This window comes from Rattus norvegicus, chromosome 4 (genome assembly GCF_021556685.1).
Source record: "Rattus norvegicus strain SHRSP/BbbUtx chromosome 4, alternate assembly SHRSP_T2T, whole genome shotgun sequence".
In the NCBI taxonomy this organism is placed as follows: domain Eukaryota; kingdom Metazoa; phylum Chordata; class Mammalia; order Rodentia; family Muridae; genus Rattus; species Rattus norvegicus.
The window spans coordinates 122,894,441-122,905,143 of NC_141537.1; positions in this window are offsets into that span (position 1 = coordinate 122,894,441).

The window sequence follows — 10,703 nt, forward strand, 5'->3', positions numbered from 1 at the left end:
CTTTGCTTTTATCTTTCCAGGAGAATAAAAGCATCCAACTTAGGACTCTACCAGCGGACAAGTGAGGCTTCTGAAGGAAATGACAGGTCATCAAGAGAGAATGTCCCAAGAAAAAGAATAAGGCCAAGTGGTCTTGCTGCCCTCTACAGACTTAAGTGTCATATGGTCTTCATGTGGTCCCAATTCAATTAAAAATTAAAGCTGGCCTTGGGGTTGGAGCATGGCTCTCTCCTTCTCTAAACCCATGAGTGCTTGTTGAAGGAAAACCCAAAATGTCTGTCTTATATCAGAAGAACCACCTGGCATGGGACAGAGGAAAACAAAAAATAAGGGGCTGTTCCAAAGCTACTAGCATAATCTTTTGGTTTTCATTTGACTTTTTAAAACTTTTTAAGGTACAAATATTATCTCAAAATCTACAAGAATATATATATATATATATATATATATATATATATATATATATATAAACTTTCTGTCTTGATACTAGTTGTCATAGAGCACTAACTAATTCTAGAAGTAAGCTTCGTCTAGCCTCATGTTTGAGTTTTCAGGTTTGAGTTTGAAGCTGGTAACTAGGAACAGTTTGTGAACCTCAGATGAATTTAATAGATTGTGGTCCTCAAACTTTTCTGAGATCTGCTGAATGTGACATTTAAAATGTTTAAGTTTTCTACCATTCCCAACAGAAACCTTTGAGGTCTCCAAGAAGATGATGGGGCCCTGCAAAGATGAATCCACATGGATTGCGGCAACACTAACTACTGGGGGAAACTGTCTCACACCTGCTACCAGGCTCTGCTCAAACAGTGGACACCTTTCAAATATAGCCAAGCTGAACACTGAGGAAAGATTGGCACACATAGCTTTGTTATTGTAAATAGTTTTACTGTATTAGAGTTAAAAAAAATCTTTCCTTTTTATTTAGGCAAAAGGGGGGGAAATGTTGTAGGGTATTGATCATTCTGAGACCCCTGAGATTGTGTTATTTACTGGGGGAAAAAAACCCTGATTCTAGTTCTGGTGCGGCTCAACCCTAGAACACACTTTTAATCCAAGAGCTTTCTGTTTATTGTAAACAGGACTAAATAAAGTCATCCTGGGGCTGGGGATTTAGCTCAGTGGTAGAGCGCTTACCTAGGAAGCGCAAGGCCCTGGGTTCGGTCCCCAGCTCCGAAAAAAAAGAACCAAAAAAAAAAAAAAAAGTCATCCATAGGTCAAGTGGTGGAGCAAGCAACCATCTGACAGGGAGTAAACATAGGAAAAAAAAAACCATAGAGAATCAGAGGAAGTCATGGGGAAGAATAGAGAGTCGCAGGAAGCAGAGGGGGCATTCAGTTTGAAGGGTTTTAAAGACAGTGTGGAGAAAGAGAATGGGCTTTGGACATCTCAGAAGGTCAGCTGTGTGCTTTCTCTGCCTTTCTGAGCTAGCAGGCTTTCACCCCAGCATCTGGCTCCTGAGTCTTCATTTAGTAAAACTGAATGGAAGTGTGTCATTGGAAGCAGGCTTTGGGGTTATAAAACATGTAACCTTTCAAACTTGTGAAAGCAAAAAGCCTAAGGAACTTTCTGCCCCTAAGAAACAACAAAGGAAAGTTGTTGCAAACACAATTCAAGAGGTCAGGGTCTACCTCAAGTTAGTAGTCAAATCTGGCAGTATAGTCCACACAGTTCTGGTGTTAAGAATCATAAATGATACATGAGGGTAAGGGTTTGTACAAGCTCGCCCCAGGGAGAGGCACTATTAGAAGGTGTGGTCCTGTTGGAGTAGGTGTGCCTGGCTTTAAGACCCTCATCCTAGCTGCCTGGAAGCCAGTATTCTGCTAACAGCCTTCAGATGACGATGTAGAACTGCCTGGATGCTGTCATGTTCCTGCCTTGATGATAATAGACTGAACCTCTGAACTTGTAGCCAGCCCCAATTAAATGTCCTTATAAGAGTTGCCTTGGTCATGGTGTCTGTTCACAGCAGTAAAACCCTAACCAAGACACATGAGTAAAGGGGTTGCAGAATCTTTCCCTGTGGTTAAGCTGCTGAGGTCATGTGTGTAGCAGGGGAGTCCCTGCATGGAGGCCCTGAGAGGCCATTACATGAAGCTGTGAAAGTAAAGCTTAGATTGCATGGAGATCCCAAGATGTTAAAATGCACGGAATATCTGTCAAGTAGAGTTACACACAGTAAGTGGGGCAAGACAACGAGAGTGATGTATACAGCAGATAACAAACAGGAAGGACAGAGCCTTCTAAGCCTCTAAACATCAGGCAGGGAGCTAGAGGATTTGACGTTTTCCCTGTTGACTTTTGAGCCTGCTATGGTCCAGTATTTCCTCACTACAGTCAAATTCCTCCCTTTCTGCAGTGGTAAAGTATATTCTGTGCTGTTGTATATTGAAAGTATGTAATTCACTTTTTGAGTTTATAAGGGGTTGTAATTAGGAGATTTGCCTTGAGTCTCAGAAGAGATTTTGAACTTTGAACTTTTAAACAATGTTGAGATGATGGGGTGGGGGTGGGAGGCTTTTGAAGTTGGACAAAATGCATTTTGAAGTACGATATGGCCAGGAGGTAATTTGGGTGGAATATGGTGGTTCAAATAAGAGTGGCTCCCACAGACTCATATATTTAATTACTTGGTTCCCAGTTGGTAGGATTGATTGGGAAGGATTAGAAGGTGCAGTCTTGTTGAAGGAGGTGTGTCAATGGGGGCAGGCTTTAGAGGACTAGTTCTCAACCTTGGGGAGTCAAACGACCCTTTCACAAGGGATGCATGTCAGATATCCTACTTATCCTGTGGAAAAAGTACAGTTGTGAAGTAGCGACAGAATAATTTTATGTTTGGGGGTCACCACAACATGAGGAACTTTGTATTAGAAAGGTTGAGAACCACTGCTTTAGGGTTTCAAAAGCTGCGTGTTCTCTCTGCCTCCTACCTGTTGATCAAGAGGTGAACTCTCAGCTGTTCCTGCCTCCACGCCTTTGGGCTACCGTCATAGACTCCAGCCTTCTGAAACCATAAGGTCAATTAAACTCTTGTTTTATAAGTTACCTTGATCATGCAGTTTGTCATGGCAATAGAAAAGTAAGACGAGAGCTAGGCTAGGGTCACTATGAACCGCCTTGTGAAGACGTCATTGCATTATTTCCAGGCTTAGCTGCTGCCAGTTATATCCGAATCTCCTTCTGTGTAGGAAACCTCAAGTTTGGTTGCAACCTTCATGGAGTTTCATTCATCCTGATGTAATGAACTCTAACACAATGTACCCAGTTTTTCTTTGTGCTTTATGGAGATTTTATTTTCAATATGCTCCACATATTGATTCAACTTGAAAACTCTTTCACGCATTCTAGAGGTTCCCAGCCATATTATTGGACAATATGACAGACACTGGCTCTTTCTGTCTGTCCTTTGTCATTCCTGGAAACCTTGTGAGGAGGGATGAAAAGCCCAGTGTCTCTGCTGTTTTTCCTCATTCTCTCGCTCCAGATTTTGATTCTTCTGTGCTGCATGGCTCTGCAATGTGCCGAGCTACTATGGAACGTAGCCCCGTGGGTTCTTTCTCATACCCCTGTGCTCGTCATGGATGCAGTTTCTGGTCTTTATATTTCCAAGCACATTAGACGCACACACAGAGACACACAGGGTGTGTGGGAGTGGGAAAGGTAATGATAGAGACCATAGAATATTCATAAGTACTCTTTCTCAGGCAGGGGGATGGCTTTAGCATCTCTACACATTTGCTGGCCCTAGATGTACTTGGTGACCTGCTCACTCACCACCCTCTGGACAGAGATTTTCTCTGCCATGTGATCCCATATACTGTGTGCCCATGGTCTTGGGTCACCCAGTAATCCTCTTCTTATTCAGGTGAAACATCTACTTCTGTCAAATTGTTGACTGTTTAGATTTTTATATGTATTTAGTCCAGAAAGGGACAGGCTGAAGCTTAGATTTAGCCCAAGAAAGGAGTTTTAGCATACTTTCTCTAAAGAAACCTAATTGGTAGGAGAGAGAGAGATGAACTAATAGTTAACTAGGTAGACAGAGAGATGAAAACTCTCTAGGTAACTAGGTAGATGGATGATTGACTGACAGATGATAGATAAATAGAAAACTAGATAGATGATAGATGGATAGATAGATGGATAAATGGATGGATGGATAGATAGATAGATAGATAGATAATTACTTTACTAATTACTGTGATCAAGTACTTGACAAAAGCAACTTAAAGAAGGGAGGGTTCACTTCGGTCCATAGTTTCACAGTTCTGAGTGCAGTCCATTACAGCAGAGAAGGCGTGGCCAGGAAGGGGGTGGAAGCAGCCACTCAGTGCATCCACAGTCGGGAAGCAGAGAGAGGTGAATGCTGTGCTCAGCTCATGGTCTCCTTTTATTCAGCCCAGGAGTTCAGCCCAGGACATGTCTCCCTACCTCCACCTAAGCTAGGAGACTCCTCAAGACTTTCCCAGAAGTTCATGTCCATGGTGATTGTAGATCTCATTGGGTTACAAACAAGATTGACTATACGGATAGATGTCAACGATGGGTGCTGAGGGTACCTGGAAGAGAATGGAGGACAAGAGACGCGAAGAAGGACACCAAGACAAGAGTCTGATCAAGGCGACAATTTTATTTTTCCCCAAGGCTGAATTTATATCATAACAGGGGTAACAGAGGGAGGGGGGAAGTAAGAAACATTTACGCAGGCCAAGGACACATATTCGTGTGGTCAGGGAATTGGCTGACGTTGACAGGATGTCATGAAGTTCACAGGTTTGTCATATCTATTAGTTAGCAGGATGTTGGTTTTTCAGAAAGGTTACAGGTCATCACATTGGGCGTCTTGACGTCAGGTGTATTTCTCAGCAAGGTCAGAACTTTATCAAATCATTATTCATCCTGACCACCAGATTTGTATTAGTCTTCTGCAGCCGGCTGGGGATTTTCCATGAACTCAGTCATACTTAATTCTAACCATAATAATAACATCAACAATGGAGGGCTTCAAGGGCATTGCTCCCAACAAATGGATAATTAGGTAGCCCAGTAGTTGGATAGAAGGATGTATATTCTAGGAACTGATTCACATAGAAGTACAGAAATCCACCTTCATTATGTACAATCCCACCAAGGATGGTCTGGATTCACCCTGAGATACTGTCGCCCTGAAGCGCTGACATAGGGACAGAAGATAGGCATTCCAGCCCAGAGTGTGAGGTACCTTTCCCTGTGTCCCCAGCTGGTGTGTGGTGCCGCTCAGTCACTGTTACAACATCAATGTCTTCCAGAAACTTCCCTCAGACACATGAAACATGACGCCTCACCAGATACTTGGACATCACTTAGCCCAGCCTAGCTGCCGTCTAACCTCACACATCACAAGGCCACTCTTGTATGCAGAGTCCCCTGTCTTGGGCTAAGACTCTCCTCTGTTTTAAGTTTCTGTTTCATTTACATTTTCATTTTTAGTTCTATTTATTTCACTTTATGTGAATGAGTGTTTTGCCTGCATGTATGCATGTATGTGCATCATGTTCATGCCTGGTGCCCAGAGAGGCCAGAAGAGGGTGTTAGGGACTGGAGTTACAGACCGTTGTGAGCTGCCATATGGGTCCGGGTCCTCTGGAAGAGCAGAGAGCTCTTAATTGCTGACACATCTTTCTAGTCCATTATTTAGGGTTTTCTACTTAGCTGTTTTGGGTAGAGCCGTGCAGACAGTGTGCCTTGCCAGGTGCCCATCCCAAGAAGGCCGTCATCCGCAATATATCCGCTCAGCGAATCCTGAAGGAGGACAAGTTCCCCTGGAAAGGTGATGGGCAACCTGTCTCTGTGCTGCTTGTACTTTTAAAGAAGCTATTTCCTTGCATATATTTATCTTCCATTTAAACACCCACAGAAGCCTCTTGACTGTAATTAATTTTCTCTCTATTGAGGGGGATGTAAGCATGCCCAAATTAATTCGTGATGAATGTATCTGTTTACCACAGTGGTCCCTCCCATTTCAGCTTCTTACGTTAGCCAAAAGCAAAGACCCACAGAAGAAAAGTTGCTGAAGGCGGCCATCACTGAGAGCCCCTGTGGCTCTCCGTGCCACATTAATCTCCTGCGTGAATGTCAATGCATTGTCAATGTTGTCTTTTCTTCCTCTTAAAGGAAACTCAAGCCACACCAAAGCTTAGCACATGGAGTCCAAAGCAAGAGGAGCACATGCCCAGTCCACAGCAGGCCTCACTCCCAGTGTCTTAGAGTTCTACTGCTGTGAACAGACACCATGACCAAGGCAAGTCTTATAAAGGACAGCATTTAATTGGGGCTGGCTTCCAGGTTCAGAGGTTCAGCCCATTATCATCAAGGCAAGGGCCTGGCAGTATCCAGACAGGCATGGCATAGGAGGGGCTGAGAGTTCTACATCTTGTTCTGAAGGCACCCAGAAGCCTGACTTCAGGCAGCTAGGGTAAGGGTCTTAAAGGCCACGCCCACAGTGACACACCCACTGCAACAAGGCCACACCTTCTAACAGTGCCACTCCTTGGGCCAAGCATATGCAAACCATCACACCCAGCATCTGGACCATTGCCATATATTGGTGATAAGGTGCTGAGAGATCATTTGATCTTTATGAGTCCCACCCCACACTAATCTTGACAACGTGTGCCTACTGATCAGCTCTTGGACTTCATGCTGTGCATATAAGTCTCCACTCTAGAATTTCTCCCCAAGATCTCTTCACACATATGATTCTCCAGATCTTACAATCCAACATTTTGTCTCTCTAGACCTCCTGCAGGTTGGAAAGTTTAGAAAATTCACTGGTATTGGAGACAGGCTCTCATGTACAGCAAGGTCTGGGAGCAGGTTGGTTCTGCTTTCCCATGATGCTCTGTGAGTCATTCCTTCCCAGCGAAGGATCGTGACTATCATGTGACAAGAAGACCCTAAGCAGGAGGGGACTTTCAAAGATGTGCCTATCCCTGACTTGACAGAGCATGCCCAGATGGCAGAGGTGCTTTGAGCATGTCCCTTCATTCTGTCTCTACTTGTCCTTCTCAGAAGGACCTTGGGTTTCATGTGTCCTCTGTGGATCAAGCTGTGTGTGCTGCCCTCCAAGGTTACAACTGATTGCTGTTTTCCTCTTGCCCATCTTGGCTTCAGAGGCGCCACTGAAGACCCTGCTTGGATTCAACAAGAACCTGGGCGTCTTTTACAGATCACACCACTTGCTAGAACAGCGCAAGATGCCCCTGGGCTGTCTGAATCCTCCAGAACCTGCTAATCTCCTGAAAGAAGGAGGCCATGTTGGCACACCTTGGCACCAGAGTAGCATCTGGACTGGAACTGTTCAGGGATCACTGTGCCCAGTCACAATTCGCTTTTTCCTTAGGGCCAGTGGCTCTGGCTCTTCTGGGGAAGCCTGGAGATGCTTCAACAGATATTTTTGTTTATGTTTTCAAAGAGGGAACTGCATTCAGAGAATGTATAGGATAAATAATAGCCCAGGTGGCACAAGCCACTGAGAGGCAGAGAAGAGAACCACTCCAGGGCATTGCTCCACAGAAGCTAGGTATCACCTGATGTGCAGGCTACTGCCACCCTACCTGTATGGATGCCACATGCCAAGGTCCCTTTGTACCCCCATTCCTCTCTACAACCCTCCACACTCTACTCCCTGCCCCCTCCACATCCTTTCCACATGCCCTCCATGCGCCTGCATCTGTCTTCCACCCACTTCTCTGTGAGTTCAGATGCTCCCCCATCCTTTGCTGTGCATGTGGAGAGACTGAGGCACGGCGAGGTGAAGGACTGGGCATAGGCGACCCAGCTCAGTAGCTTGAATCTAGGTGGCCTCCCACAGCCGGGTCCATCCACCCTATCCTCCTGCTTGACCTCTTTGGCCTTCAGAGGGATGGAGACAGTGCCTCCATCAGGCCTCTAGGCCTCCATCAGGGACACTGAGTCCTAGGCAGGCAGGAGAGTGTGGTTCCTCAGTGTCCTCCCAGACTATGGTTGTGTAATGCTGGCAGCAGAGGTCGCAGCCTTGGTGTCCAGCCCCTTTCCAGACACGGGTGTGTTTTATGACTTAATTAAACAGAGAGGAGCATAATTGACGTGCAGCCCGCTGGGCGCTGCCGCTTCCTGGCTCTTCCCCCGTGACTCAGATGCCGAGTGTGGGCTAATAGATTCGCAACGCTGATCGCTGCTCCAGACCCACTTAGCGAGGCTCTGGGAAGCTCTCACCGCCCTGGGATTGAATTGAATTGCTTTTCATTTCTAACCACGACCCATAAATCCCTCACACATCAGCCCCCGCAGAGAAGCCTCCAGGCTCAGGTCTCTCTGCCCGCCCCAGCAGTTAGCGGGGCGGCTGCCTCGTAGAAGAACCGCTCTGGCGCAGGGTCAGCTGCACGTTCACGGCCTGGACAGGCATCAGCATAAGGCCAGCCAGACTGGAAACTGAAGGACCGGCCCAGGGTTCTTGTAGCAGCCGTGGCCGATGCTTCCCTGGGTCACTTTGGACTGAGGTATCTTTCCCACGCGGGGGTTGGGGGGAGAGACAAAACAAAAACCAAAATTAAAGCAGTACCCACTCCATACCAGAGGGCAGAGAGACAACTGGGACTAAAGGTCTCGTGGATTCTGACAACCATTGGTGAAGTACCTCCAGCATGACGGACATGCCTTAGGGACCAGGACCTTGGTTGTGAGACCATAACAAGTTCCTGCCCACTTAGAGCTGGCACACCAAAGGAGAGAAGCAGACAAGCCAGGATAGCACCGGCAGGACAAAGAAAAGTCCGGCGCGTGCAAGCACAGGCTGTTTGATAGGGGAGGGGCCGAAGCCCAAAGGACCAGTGGGAGCCAGAAGGCCAGAGACAAGACACACAGGCTCAAGGCTCAGATCAGTGATGCTAGAAAGAGACCCCCGGGACCGGCCACGATCAGATGGAGATGCGTTGTGTGAGGAAGGAAGGGGTTTCTTTGTCACTCCGGAATGCTAACAGGAGCACACTGAGTATGCCCTTTTACAGAACCATCCAGAGAACTTCCTCATGCCTCACCCCAGCCCTGCCTGTCTCTCCACACCACTCACCGTCAACCTCACCCTCCTTGATCCATCCTTTCTCCAGGGCTTTGCTTTTCAGCAAAGCCATACCCGTCATGCCCCAGCTCTAAACTAGGACTAAGGAGAACCTTGTCGCCTCTTGCAAACGTCTCAGCAAGCAGGCATCGCACTTCAATTCTCTGTTGTATCTCCTGCAGAAAAACAGCACAAATTTCCCTCTTTGGTCCTCATGCCCTAGCTGCCATGCTTGTTGCAGCCCCAGAATCCTCTCTCTCCAGGCATCGTCCTGGGGTGACATCAGTGTGGCCAGTGGGGTCCACCCTAATGGGATCCAGCTCTGTGCTTTGGCATCTAGAGACCTGGGGCTCCAGGAATGTGTCATGTCCACTCGAGGCCACAGCTGCCAGGCCCTGGACTGCATGGCTGACAAGTAGCTGGGACTCAAAGGACTCTGTGATGAGGGAAAGTCAGCTCTGAGGTGAGGCCCCAACATAGGCAGTTCTGGGTGTGGTCACTCCTGACTACCTGATGCTCCCTCCCAGAGTCTGCTTTGTCAGCACTGACATGTCACGTGGACCCGGCTGGACAAGAGGCCCTGGTCTCACGCGTCTCTGGCTCAGCTCTGTGATGGCCACCTGTATCCCTCCACCTTTGCTACCTAAGGGAGATATCAGCCGGCTTCATCCTGCCCTGCGGTCAGCATAGCTGGCCGCACACTAGAGAGTCTCCTTGGCAGAGTGCCTGGCGCTCCTGCCTGTGGAAGGTGATCTCATCCCTAGGCAGTAACCATGGAAACAGGGCTATGAGCAGCTATAACTTGTGTGAAGATGAGGTCCCTCAGTGCCCTTCACCTGAGCTGCCTCTGACTCTCCACAGTCATGCAAGTTACCCTTTCTAGGGTCCTCGAAAAAGGGTGACATGGGACCTCTCTTGGGGAGGTATCCTGACCCATCCCCAATACCTACCAATTTGCAACCTCTGTTACCCACAAGGGGGTACTTTAACATTCTGAAGTGACTGTGTTTGTACATGTCAGCCCACTGACAAGACACACCTTGCTTGCTCCTCAGAGAAGGCCGGGGATTTTCCCGCAGCTCGTGGAAAATTTGAATTCAAGCCCTCGTCTCCCCTCTCCATCTCTCTAGGTCCAGGGCACTGTGGGGAAGGTAGCGAGAGACATCGTTGGCTCGAAAGGAGGTAAGAGAGGTACACCTGGTCAGGTATGGGGCACAGGCTGCTGCAGCTGTAACTAAGGCTGTGTGTGTTCACACAGAGAGACGAGGCTGGGGCAGACCCCGTCTGCTGGAGGCGGCGAGTGAGTCACTCAGGTCGAGTTAACCACAGACAGCACTTGCTCTGCTGAGTGCTCACTGGAGCTCAGATTGAGGAGGGGGAAGGGCCTAGACCAGGAATCACTGCTTTGCATGGTAGACTCAGTTCCCCAAGACACGGTTGGTGTCAGTGCCCATATTTGGAAGCACAAATACCCATCTCAAAACTGAAAAGAAGGAGATGATGTAAAGTGAAGGCTGCAAAAATAGAGCTTCCTGACTACGTGCTATTTTTTAAGTGTGTGTGTGTGTGTGTGTGTGTGTGTGTGTGTGCGTGCGCGCGCCCGCGCGCCCGCGCGCGCGCACACGTG